Source organism: Stegodyphus dumicola, chromosome X1 (genome assembly GCF_044657685.1).
Source record: "Stegodyphus dumicola isolate Sdum_Otavi_A_Nest chromosome X1, ASM4465768v1".
In the NCBI taxonomy this organism is placed as follows: Eukaryota; Metazoa; Arthropoda; class Arachnida; order Araneae; family Eresidae; genus Stegodyphus; species Stegodyphus dumicola.
Genome location: NC_140780.1, coordinates 188,312,345 through 188,330,142, shown reverse-complemented (window position 1 = coordinate 188,330,142; position 17,798 = coordinate 188,312,345).

Here is a 17,798-nt window from a genome sequence, read left to right as displayed (position 1 = left end):
TCGTGGCAAAGCAGACGCGCTTACATATGAAAAAATAACATGAAACTTTCATCCTTATTAAGCTTTTAAGACCCAGTTTACGAGCCTGGATGAAATCCTAAATAAAGATATATTAGAACAAGAAAAATCCAATTAATTTCTTGCTATTCCAATTGAAAAAGTCAGAGAAAGTTTTGCCAGGGTTTAATTTAATATACACTTTTATTTTAGGGAATTAAAAACAAGAAATTTCATTTCTTCATCTATAATTTTAAAATAATCGCATATTCTTCCAGAGAATGCAGTACATAAACTGGTGCCTGAATTATCTCCCAGACATTTCACAGGTACTTATGATTGAACACACAGATTTTGTAAATATATAGAATTATCTATAAATAGATTTTTCATAAATCACATTTCTTTGCAAACAGTTAAGATTTGGGTATCAACCTTTTAACTGCATTAAAATTTATCCTGCAAAACAAGGTATGGCAATGTAAGGTCTGAAAAAGTTTATAAGGCATGGCAATGTAAGGTCTGAAAAGTTTACATGACATCGCCTCTGATCTATCTGTCATAAAATCACATCTGTATTCGTAGCTGAATATATCTTATTTAATACGCACCTAAATTTAAAGCTGACAGAGGCAGCTGTTAATTTTTGGGAAATGAAATTGATATCAGTTTGGCATAAAAATGGATAGTTTCAATTTGGAGCGGTATATTGACATCATTTCTTATAGAAACATGGAAAAAGACTACTGTAATGCTAGTACTGTTGAAAAGGCATATGTTGAAAATATCAAGTGTGTTTGAGCTGCGTAAGTTGTGATAAATAACTCTAGAGCTTACATTCGGAAACACGAATGATGGACATCAGTATTTACAAAATGAGAGATCGGGCATGGTCTGTTCAACCATTAAGTGTGAGACTGATAATCAAAGAATTACAGAGTGATCGGCAAATAGTAAGAAATTTTAAAGAAACATTAGGCAGGAGAAATATTCCTGCAAAGTTCGGGTCTCAAACACACAATAACAGTGCTTTCTTTGTGAGAAATCTGAATCACCCCTACATCACCCCAATGAGATCATCTCACTTATTCACGTTACTTAAGTCCCTGTGATTTATCTGTATTTACAAAATTAAAAGATGAACTTAACGAGTATTTTATATTTTTACTGACATCCGGCAGAATGTGAAAAGATGTACTCAACCGCATTCCGGGAAATGATTTCCAGGCCTACACACAGAAGCGGGAATGCTACCTAAATCAGGGTACAGGTGCAGAAGCGGAGTCTTCGGAAACTGACAATATCTATTAGTATGCAGCTCAACACGTGTTATTTTTAAATCTGTTTTCCTGAAATTAAATTGTTTCACTTGATGAATGCTAACCCAACTTATGTTTATATCTGAATTGTCAGCACAAGCAGAGGTCTTATATAAATCAGGAAGTGACGTAAGTTGTTCGAATACTAGAAAAATGATGTAAAGAATTAGAATAATGTTTTGGCTAGGAAAATATTACCAGAACTATTTAAATTGCAATTTTCAATCTATTCTTTTATTGCAACTTTATCGTGAAATGTATGGAAACATCTAACTTATATTGTTTACATAAATATAACCGTATTACACTGAAAACTAATTTTAAATTTATGCGTTATGTCAATCAGTTGGAGATTATAATTTAAATAAGTATTTAAAATGTTATGAAATGAGTTCTCTTATCAACTTGATATTAAGAAATTTCTCTCTTTCCTATCTACTCAGGAGAAAACTCATTTCCTTGTCTCCAGAAGACAGATCTAGCCTTAAGTAAATCAACATCAAATGCCTCTGAGCGTATGCTTAGCGGATAAATGAGTTTCACTGGGGTGAAGGCCATCGCTGAACGCTCTGAGAATGTTTAAATAGTGACAAAATAAAACTAAATTGCTCAGGAAAATCCCTAATGGTTCAATTTTACTTAGTTACAATTCGGAAAGCTCAAATTAAGAGTCCCGATCTTGTTAAAAATAATTGTGTTTAAAAGAATTTACTACGAGATCAAATTCTGTTGTTAACTGCGAAATCTGATCTCGAAAATGACTTAATACTATACTATTACAACCGTAATTAATGTCATTTTGCTCTGATATTCGCCTCATTCCAGATATATAGCTTTGAATATCATTCGGTTGAAATCTATAAAAGCGTTCCCGACCTTCTAGTAAGCATAGTTAGTTACATGCAACAAACGTATCACGTTTATAAAATATCTACAAATATGAAAACTTGTATGCATGTTAACGATTGTCGAAGATTTTCAAGGACTCTTTATTTGATAATACTAAATAGAAATAAGAAAGATCGTCGTTTCTTGGATATCATGCCCATCTGCCGAGGCTATTTTTGTGAATTCACTAAACAATATAAATGAAATCGCGAAGTGTAGATACCCATAACGTGCCTCACAACTTTCCAAAATGGTTTGAATTATTTTTGTCATAATTCTTTTGCGCCCACCAGCGGCCGAGCGGTAAACACGCTGAACATAATTCTTTTGCACTTTCAAACAAAAATATGGCAGGCTAAATGGATTTTGTAATGATTTACGTAGTACACTTTTACCATAATTATGACAAACTGCTATATTTATGATAGAATTTTACCCAAAATCAATTGGCGACCTATTTTGCAACCACTTTATGTTGGTTTGTCAATTACGTTGTTTAATTTTAGTGCGAAAATTAACATCAGTGTTTTTTATTATGATTTTACTTCATGTTCCTTTTTATACAATAATTTACACACAATACCATTTTTGATATAATCCTAAATATTGAAACATTTTGAGGGCACATTAAGTTCTTATAAATATTTAGTCCTATTTAGACATACACTTCTCATGTGCCACTTTCAGCTGTAATGAATTATAATACACATTTTTTGTGCTTTTGTAATCATCAAATTTATATGTATTACCAACTAATGTGTACTGCTAATTTTAAAATAAATAGAAATGCATTCTAGCAGTGTATTATTAAATCATTTTGTACTAAACATACGAAAGCGATAAGCACAATGCACCAATGATGAAATAACCATACATAAGAATTTAAATAAGATGAGTAGTTAATCCTGATGTGGAAAGCAATAAGCATTTGGTACGAGGAATAGTGAAATCAAACAGAAAGCTCATAATACGTTAGGCACTAAGCTTTGTTCTACACAGTATTTTAGAAGACATATAATTTTCAGTTCTCCTATCAGAATAATATCGTTCATAATGGTAATGCTGACATTTACTGTGAACAGAATTCATTTAACGTGTGAAAAAGTGGATTCTAACATACGAATGCAATACGGAATACCTAATTCAGAACTCCAGTATTTCATGCAGTTCTTCGACATTACTATCAGCAACACATCCATTAGTTAGTCTGGGAATTACTTTCTGAGCATTCTAGAATATAGGGTCTTACGATTCTACGTATATCATGCTTCCAAAGTTTGTTTATGGTTATTTTTCCACTCTGTTCTTGCCATCGTTTATTTCTGGGGTGGAGGAACGAAAATGAATCATTAAGGAAAGTTAATAACAGGATGTTAAATTAAAATGAGCTCTAAGAGGACATTTTCGTTGTTTTCGATTAATTACTAAAGAACAGAAGTAATTAGAAAACTTTTATAAAAAAAATTATGCATTGCTGAACACGAAGGATTAATTCACTAAAGATTGTTTAGAAAAGTCTCAATAATGCGCAATAAAGCGTAATAACTATATTTTATAAAAAATGATAAATTAGTATTAAAGATTGAAAAATAATTCAATCAAATTCAAAAACGTAATATCCAGTTAATATTAAAAGCAAAGCGTGGTAGTTGTGAATAGAATAAATAATAAATAGAAAATTTAAAGGAACCAAAATGTTTCCTGCAAAGAGATGAAGAAAAAACAAGTTATAGAATAAATGTTTTGAAAAGGCAAAGAAATGAAAAAGTGAGAAAATACTGATATACAAAATTGCAAGATGGGTCGCGGCTTGTCACTATCTCCCTCAGCAACCCTCTTAATTATTTTATTACACTATTATGCATAGTATATATATTCTAATAGATTATGTAATATATTATCTCCTTTGACAAAGGTAGTTAGAATTCTGTGTTGAAATGTAGTAACTCATTAGGATATTTAAAAAGTGAATCTTGAATAAATTTAAAATGGAAACTTTAAAAAGCTATAATTAAAAGTGAATATATATATACAAATTATTTTTTCTTCTTTAAACAGACTTTAACCAGCAAAGGAATTACCAAATGGAGTGCATTTATTGAACTAGCTCTTAGTACTCCCACTTTTCTGCAAGTCAATACAAACGCTTAAATTCTCCAAAAGAGATTGAAGGTTTTGAGTCGAAAACATAAAATTTCTAACAACAACTACTATAATAAATTTGCAAATGTTTAATGCACTTCCAAAATTTCACAAATCATCGGTCAAGTTCATATTCCAATAGCCAATGGCTCAAAAATATTTTTGAAGCACGCCAAACTCTAGAAATTAAGAATATTAATTGCTACGACTTCCAAAATCTTTACATTATTTTACCGCTTGAAGATATTTTTGATAATCTTCATTTTCTTTTTAATAGCTCTCTCTAATATGTTTTCGCAAATTCTTACAATAGTCTCCAATGAAGAATGGAAAATCTACTTAAAAAGTGTTTTGTTTAACAATTACATCAAATTTAATAATATGTTTTTCAAGAAAGGACGAGGTTTGTCAATGGGCTCGAGCACTTCATCCGAAATTTGTAACTCATTTCTCTTCTCTCTAGAATATTAATTTCAATGATCACTTACTAAAGAGCTACGTAATTATTTTACCTACATTTTCAGGTACGTGGATGACATTATTGCCATCAATAACTTTAACAAAATAGAATAATTAATTATTTATCCTACAAGCCTTAAACGTAACAAAACTAGCTCACCAAAAGGAAATTGTTTATCTTGATTTACAAATTTTAAACTACAAAGATATTAAAAAATTTTACAAAAGCGATTTCAATTTTCGCACCATTAAACTTATCAACTGGAATTCCAATATCTCCAAGAAAGTCACATTTAATACAATTGATACCCATATTCTCATGATTAGAAAAGTTTGCAATGAAGCAGATTATTTTCAATAAGAAGTAAAAAACCTTATCAATATCCTCTTAGAAATTCAAATTCCGAAACTCGCAGTTTCAAACTTTTTTAAAAAAAGTTGGCATTAACGTTTAGATTTCTTATTTACAGTGATATGATATAATTTACCTAATCCAGAAAAGAAGGTAACTTTATGGATGCTTGCAACAATTAAGTTAATGTGAATATGTAATTATAAGACTTTTCCCTTTGTTTCTAGCAAGAATTTTAAAAGTACTATTAATTACGTACTTAGTGAATTCACTGGAAATTATTTCTTGTAATTACTAAACAAAGGAACCTATTTCAATTTCTTAGACGCATTATACCTTGATTGAGTGAAGAGTTTTAACCATTTAAACCACTTGTTTCTTTTTCCTGAAACTTTTCAGCCAGTTTTAAAACCTTGTAATTTTGGATGCATCGCCATCTCGGATGATTCTCTTTTAAGCAAAGTAGCAGAAAACGAAGTCATTATTTTTTCGTCTTGTTAACTTCTTTGCACAAATTCAACCCCCCGCCCCATCTCCCTGTTTCGCACTAATTGAAACACTCCCAGAAAGCGCATGAATTTTCGTTGTTTCTATCTTTTCGCACTTCAAACTTCAAAAGTCCTTTTCTCCGGTTTCCTTCCCTTTTTGGTAAATCCCATTGCAAGGTTTGACTAAATTCCAGCAACCCTATTCGGCGTGCATTTTTTTGACTTCTAGCACTCTGCTAAGTTGTAAGATGCCAGAAAAGTACGTTCGACCTCTTTTTCATTTTTAATTAAAAATAGTTCCTTTTAATTAATACTAGCTCCAAGCAGATTATTATTATTATTAAGCGTAATTTTAGGCAATAATTTAAATTCGAAAAAGAAGCGTATTGTACATGCATTCGAGCTACCCTTGTTTAGGCTTTAAAAAACTAGACCAAATAAGTTTTTTCAATTTCCAAAAATTTGTTTTCCTTAATTCTTGATGTTTCCCCTTGATGTCAATGATTTATGTAATTAGTTTGTTTGGCGTTTTTAGGTTTCTTAGCATTTTTGATTTTTCAGGCTTTTCTAAAAAATTGAATTTTACTTTTTATTTATTTATTATTACTTTTTTTTAGTTTAAGTTGTTTAAATGAGTTTAAGTTATTCAAATTGCTAATTAGAATTCTGTAAGAAAATGGCTATACTGTCGAGTTTTAAGATCAATTTTAAAATCGGGATATAATTCTTATAAGAGTGAACTTTAATTTTATAAGAAAAATTATCCCTGACCAGAGAAAAGTTTTCTAATTAGCAATTTGAATAACTTAAACTCATCTTCCTAATAAGCTTTTTTGTCACAATTCTTAATTGAGAGAAAAGACGAAACAATTTTGCATTTATTAATTGTTGTTAATTGATCGGAAGTTAGTTTGCTCCCCTTGAAAAGTCAACTGATTTCCGGTCAATAACGATATCTACTTAGCTTGTTAGTTGCAGTTTCACTTTTAATTATGCATTTTTAGTGTTCCCATTTTAAATATATTCAGGATTCCACTTTAAATATACTAATGAGATGCTTCATTTCAATAGAATTCTAACTACTTTTGCCAAAGGAGCTAATATACTAAATAATCTATTAGAAACAAATTATTATTTTGTTAGTCTGCAGCTTTAGGGCAAGTATTAGTCAATTTATTACGATTGATTAACTAGTTTAATTAAATTTTGATTGTATATATATTAGAATATTCGTTCACGTTTCTTTTTAACATTAATTTAATTAATTCATTTACAAAAAATAAAATTGTCTAGCTATTGTCTGATCTGAACTTAACTACTAAAACTATTTTGCACGTCCTCTATGAAGTAGAAAACTTATCTTAGCGAATAAAAGATGGTAAATCTGCTTAAATTTTCTCAGTATTATAGTTTGTGTTTTTCTTGCAATATAAAGGTCGGGTGACCATAGGAATGTGAAGTCGCTTACTGTGAATGATGCTATCAGAATGTTGTGTAATTAAAGAATAAAGCATTGGTACTCTGAATATTAAAATTATTAACATATTTTCTGAGACATTTTGCTCAATACGTAGACAATACCTCTTCAAAAGATCACAATCAACCCTTAACTCTAGTTCTGATCATCATATTGTATTGTGGGTAACTAATCATTAAGCTGAATTTATCGCTGGTAATAATTAATTAAATAAAACTATTATAATGAAAGTTTATTGATACTTGAAGATGGTAGTTTATAAGATTGTAATGCAAGTAGAATAATATTTCAAATTTCGGCGCCTCACTTGCTTTTTTAGTCCAAAGAAGCTTTGTTCCTGAAGGATTATTGTTTTCGTTTTGTGATTTTGCGTTGAAAACTTTAAAAGGCTGTATCACTTTTCAAATCGTTGCCACTGAATACTATCGCCCTGTATTATATTTGAAGAAATTAAATAATGAAGAATCTGCATAAATGTATGTATGTTTCTCGCATTGTGATAAAACAATACCTAGAGCCAACCAATTTTGAATGACGTAATTCTGCTGCGGATATGGGCAACTGAAAGCCCAAATTTGAAATTTGGAATTTGTTTTATTACCGATTTCATATTTTGTAAAACTTTAACGAATTTTTTATTAACAAACTCAACGATTTAAAAGCGAGCAATGGCAACACTCTACGGGGGGGGGATACCTTTTTATCTCCAGCGCGCGGAACTGTGTACCGGAAATTCTAAAGATATGCTCATTTTAAAATTATTTTGTGACATAGCTGTTGAACTGAATTTTATGGTTAAGAACATGATATTTAATAAATAAAGGTAACACACAAAACGTTAAATAAACTTTCCTTGGACGTAATTTAAAATCTGAAACCCTTCAGATTTTTTTAAATTTTTATTTCATTTTATTTATTTATTTATTTATTTATTTATTATTATTTTGTTAAGAATTTTTTTATTCATTTCACCTAGTACACTCGTGTGCAAAATTAAGAGAATTTATGCATTATGGAGAATTTCTGAAAAACTAGTGGACAGATTTTAATGAAATTTAGTATGAATATACATTTATAACAAAGAAAAATATGTACCATCCAAATCCATTTTATGTACGCATGAGTATCAATAAAGATCATAGTGTAGACGTGTCCAAAATCCAAGTTGTTGTATAAAATTTAAAATGTGTCACATGGAAGATGATTCCATTTCACAGCCAGACAGGTCCCACGGCGAGATGACATACTTATCAGTACGTAATTGAGGAATACTGTTCTACTCCTGCAGAAACACAGTTTTTAACTATGGAATTGTTTTCGGAGGGAGATGGCGAGATGAAATTGGCTTTTGAAGAGCGTCTCAGACATGCTGTTTAGAGTTAAGATCTAACTAAGTAATCCATCGTCGATCAGTTGACCCTATGGAAACGAGCATTGTTGTCCATTACAGGAACTCAGGAGCAACAGCGTCCCTGAAACATCAACATAGAGCCCTAAGATCTCCTCTCTATGCCTCATAGGAATCAGCGAGCCTTTGTCAAACACATGCAGGACTGTGCGGCTACCCAACATAATGCCTGCACATACCATTAACCTCCACTACAGTAAAGATCTTTTTCTCTCATGAGGGAGGGATGGTATCATGCTCCCGGCTCTCTTAAGATAGAGGTACTCTGAGAATCGGTGTCCAAGCTGAATCTCCACTAATCTGTAAAAGGCACGGTACTCCACAGAAATCTAGTCCAAGGTGCATTTGTCTGCACCATGCTAAACGCGCTGGCTTGTGTTCTGCAGTGAGGCGGGGCGCAAATAGCGGGTCTTCATGTACGCTCCTGAAGCCTTCGAGCAATTGTGGATCATGAAACTCGGGTTTCAGTGACAGTATACAGCTCATGGGAGAACTGTGAAGCTCTAGCAGTCCTGTGCCGCTGCGCTGAAAGTGCCAAATATCGATCTTCATTCCTCGTTGTGGATCTTTTTCGACCCAGAAGAGGTATTCTCGATATCTATCCAATGTTCTGAAACCTTTTCCACAAATTTCAGAGACACTGTGTGTTTCATCGAGCTCTGTAGCCACTTGCGTTTGTGATTAGCCTGCCTCCAATCTACCTACATTTCTCCATCTCATTCCGTCATCCACATTTTTGCGGCTATTCATTTTCCGTAATATCTTCTATGATTTACCTAACTCTTCTATGATTACCTCTTGCGTGATAAACGGCGAATGCCGTGAAGGAGTACAAGAGAACAAATGACCGAAACCACTCGCGCGCTTGTATTCCCTCCTTAATCACAGCTTCACAGGCACGTATGTGTACGCTTTTATATTCGATTCGGAATATTTACATGATTCTTCGGCGGCATAGTTAGTACCTTTGTTTCGATACGTTTTGTAAAAATAGCCATATTTTGCAAATCCACTTAATTTTACACACGTGTCTATTGAGTAAACACTGTGGTGCAATCACGTATTTTGAAAGGCTTACAAAAGACATTCATCAACATTTGAGTTCAAGCGATATAATGAGGAATATGCTTACAATTTTTTTGTTTCCCTTCTTCAAATTTTAAATAGTAATTAGTTTTTAAACCATTTCCCTCGCAGTTTAATTTTTATGCTTTTAATAATATTTCTAGTTAGCTTTCTACGTGTATTTCCACAATCCCAGGTACATTTGCCATACATTAATACAATGGTTTGAAGCGTAAATATTTTTGAAAAACTACTTGACATCATCCCAAAATGATTTTACTGCGATTAAAATGATTTGCTACCAAATAAAAGTTTTGCATATTATTGAATACGAAACAAATCAGTGAGTGAATAAAAAATTGGTGCTTTCAATTGTATAGGAGCAAGAGTTTTTCACAAGTCAAACAGCACATAATAAAAACTTGTACTTAGGCGTTAATCAGGTGATAACCGGAATGGATGTTTTCAATTTTCTTCAGAGCTGCAATATCAAATGTTTAAAACTTCAAAACAAATAAGAAGATTATTTAGAGAACAGTATTATCTAGTAAATTCTTGAAACTAAAGTAATAACGCAATTGAGATTTCCTATTTAAGAGGTATGAGCCAAATCTGGATTAATAAAAAGTTTCACTTGTTTATACAATTACTCAAAGAACTGTTATTCTTCAGGATACTCCTGGTAAGATATCAAGAAATATAATTCAGCATATCGCAAAATAATCGAATCATTTCCAAACTGACATTTTTTAGCCAAATTAAGCTTTGTAATGAAGTAAGTGTACACTGCTCAAAAAAAAAATGGGACAGTGCTATATCTCCCGTTCTACTGGGCCGATTGACAAAATTCAACCTGCGTTTTTCATGTCTCGAAAGCGCGACTTAGGATATATATTAGATTTATATATAGCACTATTCTAACATAGGTATTTTGACACAAAATCGGACTTTTTCTGAAATAACATACCATTTTTTTCCATATTTCGATTCTACGACTCACATTATGCCAGAATACCAAGTTTTGTAAAAATCGTACGAGTAGTTTTTAAAATATTAGCTCTCAAAATTTTAGCTCCTCAATGTTAATTCAATTTGGAAAATATTTATTAATATCTCTTTTTTTATTAAACCTTTTTGATTTTTTCTCTCACATTTCGAAATTTAGGTTCATTCCAAATAAAATTTACCCATTTTTTGTGTTTTATTTTTATTTATTTATTTAAATTTCTATTTTAAAATGATTTTTATAAATTTTTCGAAAAAAATTTTGTATTATAACCTATAAAATTTTTACCATCATCTTAAAGTAGGTGTATTTTTAAGCATATCTGCAATAAATTAGGCTTTTCTATTCAGAATTTTCTAAGATATACACGAATTTACATATTTTCGCGTTTTGAAATTTGGCATCTTTTTTTGAGCGATAATAACGCCAAATGTGGTCTATGGATTTTTGTTACACTGAATTGCCACAGCTATTTTTAACCTTAAGTTTCAAGTAAAATTTTACGGAGAATTAATTATATGACATTTTTTCCCTCAATGATGCGTAATAAATATTTATTAATACTATATTTAAAGCTATTTTTAAAAATTACAGATGATATTATTCAAATTTTTAACTATTTTTTTTTAATTTCTCTATATCTTTAAAAAAAAAAAAAATAAGAGTAAATTTTTGTATGAGTAAATTTTTACCTTCGGCGTTTTATCGTCTGCTGCTTTACTTCGTTTAAATCGAATTGTCTAAAACTGAGAATTTTCGTTTGATGTTTATTTGAGTTTTATGACAGTAACTGCATAATTTATTTCTAAACAAACTATTGCTTTTGAAGTGGCTGAAAGAGCGGCTGATACATATTTTTAAAGCACAGTATATTTTTATACAAACATAAGATTTAGAATAATCATTTTTATAAAAGTCAAATTATGATATAAACATACAACCCTCTAGAGACTGAATTAATGGAAGTTCGGTGGTTGTGTAGAAATGATCTGCAGCTACTTAATGGCTGGATAAGTCAGCAGATTCTGTGGACAAGTAAGAATAATTATATAAACGACACCCAACATTCTGGATTCAATTAACAACGAGGCTACGATGTTTTTTAAATGAATTCAAGAAGTTTTAAAACATAAAAAATCTACTAATTTTTTTATCTTAAAATGTATTTTTGTGCGTAGCGTATTTTCATTATATTCTTAAAATTCTAATTTAGAATGTAACTGTCAAGAACTGAATCCTAATCATTAGTAATATAATAAATCCTTCTTATAAATTGCAATCATTTCTAATTTTATATTAATCAAGATTGCACACGATATTATTTATTTACACTTCAATTCTTACCGTCAGCTCTAGTAGAAGTTACAAATCAATTATATTTAATTAAGGATTGGATTGGATTGGATTATTTAATTATCGCAAAGCACACGAGGGTTATCTGCCTAAAGGGAGAGATTCCTTCGTGGAGGACTTTCTAAGGGAAACTGGCTCGTATACACGTTACACATGGGGAAAACCACGAAAACGTCCATGCAGCCAGACCGTTCGCGGAATTCGAACCTCGGACCGAACTACCAGTGTTCAGCGTCTTTACCGCTCGGCCGCTGGTGGGCTACTTAATTAATGAACGACCATCTAAGTTTAAAAACAGCGTACCCTAGCAGCAATTCAATTATTGGCGCCGTATCTTTCATGTTACTCCCGATTGGCAAGCTACATGATTTTTAATGAGTATTCGGGTTTTGCTAGTAACTTCACTTAGAAATCGCGCTTAAACTAGGTTAGTTGGTTATTTGAACATACAAAGAACATGGGAGCTATTTGATTAAGATGCTTTCATAGAGAACCTTTGTAAAGAGAACCTAGGAAACTACGAAAACCAACCATGCAAGCCTGGGTTAGACTTCGCAACAAACAATTAGTATTTAACAATCTTCAAATGCTAGGCAACTGGTGAGGCTCCAATTAAATCTCCAATTTAATATTTTATTTGTAAATATTTAAAATATTGTTGTATTCTTAGACACAAAAGGTAGAATTTAAATTTTGTTAACTCGTTAGTAAACTACCAAGCCGTAGTGCAAATGAATATTCAATTGCTTTTGCAATAATTGTATTCACTTAATATTCTTGGAATATGAGCTAAAGAAGGAACGTTCTCGGAAGATTAAAGAAGTGTTTAAATCCAGTGATATTAGGTTTGTCTTACAAGCTCAGGATCAAAACGATTCTGCAATTGCCCGAGTAGTTGACTTGTAAATGACTGTGAATTAAGCAGATGACTTTTAATCTTACGTTTTCAGTCAGAAAACCTATTCCAAATATTTTGTATTGCATAACAATGCATCTTTTCATTATTCAATAACCAGTCGGAGAACCGCTTGTGTTCCGAAATTAAGTATGTGTACTCAATCGTCCTGCATGTTCTTCAAATTTGTCTTCTTGTGATTTTTTTCTTTCCCAAAAACTAAAGTTGCCTCTCAAAGGAAAGTTTTTTGACATTGAAGAGACAAAAGGAGTATGACATCTACTTTTAGAGGCATGTCAAAAACAGATCTCTACAAGCCTTCTCTTCCATTACATGTTGTGCAGTCAGACAAAAAGTTGCATCAGCGTAAATTTTATAATCTATTTTTATTCCACTTTGATTACTTTATTAACATACAGTGAATATATACTAAATCTTTTACTTTAGCTTAAGTAATTCGGAAGTTTTGACGGAATTGTTGTCGGAACTAGGACTTAGAAGATAAGTCAAATTAAATATTTCGATAACCCAATAAATTCAAGGTCGAAGTTTCAATATTTTATTTTCGGAGGAAGGGGAAATTTTTTCAGTTTTGGTCCATTATCCTAAGTATATTTGCTTCGATTCTTTATTTTTCCATAAAAGCGAAAAATTTACGCATGGTATACATATAACGCATAGCTTCAAATTAAAATTTAATAATATAACAGAGTGGTTATAATTAAAGTTCCACATTGAAACGGTCATAAAAGGAAAACTACTGGATCAAATGTTATCAAACTTGGTAATCGTGTAAATGAGGTCATGGGAATTTATTTTCTGCGAAAAAAAGAAAATTGGAAACCTCACCACCAGGGGGAAAATGGCGCTGTATTCAACATTGTTAAACGAAATATGGGTCGGAATCTAACTTAACCTTTTGTTACACGGGTTTAACATGTTGCATACCCTTAAGAAACTTTGAAGTAGGCAAATTACCATTTAAAAGCGTTGAATTCGATAAAAGTCGAGTGCGCCATGTAAGTGAGAAATTCGTCCGTGAAAACCACGAATTAGCGATTAGAAAATGTGAGATCGCAAATCACTCGCACAAGTGCGTACAATCTGGAAATCGTTTTCTTACAGATCGCTAATTTGTGATTTTTGAAGCCTGAATTCGGCACTAAAACATGAAGATACTGATTCATAACGCTTTTAATCGATTTGGGCCAAAGAAATCCCTCATGTTATCTACCTAGTTCCATTGCATTCTCCTACTGCATTCGATTGCATAGCAGTCATTCCACACCGTTTAGTGTTGAATGACAGCTAGTTTTATAACTGAATCATTTTTCTCTGAAGAGCAGGCGACAGCTGGACCACTGTGATTGCAGCTCACTTAGAGTCAATGTTAAAATGTTTCGCGATGCATGAACTTCATGGAACTGCAGTAACATGGCATTTTAGATACTACGATTTTTATGCAGGGCTGGGCCCCACCTCACGTGTGTCGCACAGTTACTTAGGAAACATTTCACGAATGAACGTCTTATAGGCCGACAATTGCCCTCTTCCCACCAGACCTCAATCTCTGTGACTTTTGGCTATGGGGTTATCTCAAAAGCACTGTTTATGGTGATATTCTAAACAATTTGGCAGAAATGAAAAATGTCCGTAAAATTCCTCCTGATATGCTAAGAACTGCTGTTAAGAATGCAGTAACAGGATTTAACTTGCTCTCGGGAAATGCTGGACGCTACATTGAACATGCTTTGTAACACGTTTCGGAAACTATTAAACACATTTTAAACAGATGTTTTCATGTCTTATTTCATTTACCAATATTGTATACAGCGCCATTTTTCCACTGGTGGTGAGTTTTTGAACACTTTTTTTCCCGCGGAAAATAAATTCCCGTAACTTCCTTTACACGATTCCCAAGTTTGACAACATTTGGTCCGGTAGTTTTCCTTTTATGACCATTTCAAATTGGAACTTTAATTATAACCACCATGTAAAATAAGCTTTAAAAGTCTGACAGTTTGGTTCAAGTCCCAACTTTAAAAAATATATATAAATATATAAATTTTTATATTAATTCTCTTAGAAAGCATGTTTTAAGAAGCTAATTTTTCTCTCGCGTTATAGATTGTATAAAAAAACATGATCTTTAATATGATTTAGATTGTTTCAGCCGATATAAGAATCGGGTCACTCTGTGGTACAGAATAAACCCTGCTGGACTGTTTTATTTCTTTGTCATTTAGCAAAAATCTTTTAATTAAAATATTTATTCTTTGGACTTCGCTTTAAACTTTACTTATAGTTAAAATGACTAGAAAATGAAAAGCTGTCTTCAGCTGAAACGCAATTCATGTAATTGATATTTTAAAAAATTGACAAGAATGCAAAATTTATGGAAGTCTAGCAATCGAAAAATCTTAATTTTTTGTGTGAGCACTGAAAATAATTGTAGAAGGAAAGAAGAAAATTAGGGAGAAAAGTAAGCAAAAATTTGCAGGGAAATTTGGCTGTCAGAAATACCAAAATGTTTCAAAAAGTTGGACGCTTTTGAATATACCTTCAGGATACTTCAAAGAATTTAGGTGTTCAAAGAGAAAACACTTGGACATGTACACCACCACCACCACCAAATACCATCAATTGAGCTTGTGTTAACAGAAAAGACAAAAACGATATCATTACAGATTAAAGTGAAGAGCGACTGGTTGTAGACTATATGGTTGTATAAATTCAAATTACGTTATAGAACATCATATCGTATCATAAATGGAGAATCCCATGATTTTCTCAGTCGAATTATTTGAAGATTCAGGAGTTTATCCAGTGATGTATGTGGATGTCACCTAAAGACGTTTTTTCTCCTCCTGATGATACAGCGGCTGAGCGGTAAATCGCTGAACACTGGTAGTTCGGTCCGAGGTTCGAATCCCGCGAACGGGCTGTCTGCATGGGCGTTTTCGTGGTTTTCCCCATATATAACGTGTATGGGAGCACCAGACTTTCCTTTCATCTCATACCTTCAAAATGTTTAGCCTCTAAAGACTGATAAAGGCTCTGACCAAATACTTCGTGATGAACTTTCCAAGAGAAACCAGCTAGCATACACGGTACACATGAGAAAATCCACGAAAACGCCCATGTAACCAGCCCGTTTACCGGGATTCGAACCCCGGAGTGAACTACCAGTGTTCACCGACTTTACCGCTCGGCCGTTTGTGGGCCTTTATGAAATGGAAGGCGATAACTTTATTTAAAATGATTGTCAGAAATACCAAGATATTTCGAAAAGTTGGATGCTTTTTAATATACTTGCAGAATGCCTAAAGAAAAAGGGCAAGAATAAAGTAGAATGCCTGAAGAAAAAGAAAAGAAAAAATAAATTTTTGCGTAAAATTTAATATTTCTACTTTTTTTAATTTAAAACTTTTTAATCTTATGATATTTGATTCTTGCGATTTCAAAAATAAAATATTTGACTAAAATATGAATAACATTTTAAGAAACCAAATGTAAGATAAAACTGTGTAAAGTAATGGGCACAATGATTAAACTGTTTAAAGCAGTGTATGCAAGTCATCCTATGTTAAAATGTCCGTTATACATCTCTCTTATTTATATATTTCTTTTCTGAAAGGAACATTGAAAGGCGTATTAACTGTGCTTTACTGTAATTTCTCTTTTAATCTATGCAGTTTTCAAATGCATCATAGTCTGGGTTACAAAATATTCTTCGGAAAGAAACGCAATTCAAATAAATAAAATCAAATTCTGGAAAATTTATATTAATAAATATATTTAAAATGCTCAGCTCGAAGGAATAAATAGAAAATTTTAAAACAATTATCTGAAGAGACAATGCAACACAAACAATTAAAAAAAAGTATAAAAATTAAAAAATTCTTAAAATAATAACTATGACAAATAAATATATATAAAGAAAACTATTTGAAAAAAAAATAAATAAACGCTGCACCTTTATTGACGCAGTTTGAATAGGTAAATAGAAATTTTTAAAACAGTTATTCGAAGAAAAACATGCAACTTAAAGAATTAAAATGAAATTCGAAAAAGAAAAATTACTTAAAATAATAACAGTTATAATAAAAAATATATAAAGAATATTATTTGGAAAAAAGAATGATGGTGACTTTTTTTCCTCTCACGGGAAAGGAAACAAGGTTGCCATATATTAAGACGTTCGCAAAGTGAACTATTCTTGGCGCAAACTGAACAAAAAGTGCCAACATAAATTTGTGAATTTCTCCGTAAATTTCGCTCCAAATTTTACAAAATTTCATATTTAGGCGTAATTTGAGTCGCAGAATCGAAATATGTAAAAAAATTGGTATGTTATTTCAGAAAACGTCCGATTTTGTGTCAAAATACCTATGTTAGAATAGTGCTATATATAAATCTAATATATATCTTAAGTCGCGCTTTCGAGACATGAAGAACGCAATTTGAATTTTGTCAATCGGCCCAGTAGAACGGGAGATATAACTCCCATTTTTTTTTTTTTTTTTTTTTTTTTTTTTTTTTTTTTTTTTTTTTTTTGAGCAGTGTACAATTAAAATAAATTCTAGGAAGTTTTACAGTGCTCCACATAAAAGTCCTGAATCATTTAAGTTATTACTCTTATTATGCAGCTTTATTATCATTCGTCAGAGAATTTCGACTAGTAAATGAAAATTTTGATTTTTGTATTCTTTAATTTCTTTGCGTAATTTATTTTGGTAACTGTACATCTGAATATGGTTCCGTATAGGACAAGGAAAATGTTATTCAAAGAAGCAACAAATTTTGATGTATTACACCCGAATATACTGTCTGCTTGGGGCATTTGAAAATTCACTTATCGTTCTCATCATGTTGTTTTGAATAATTTAAAACTGAATGGACTGTATGGCAAACGACAAATCATTACAAAACTAAACGGATTATTTATT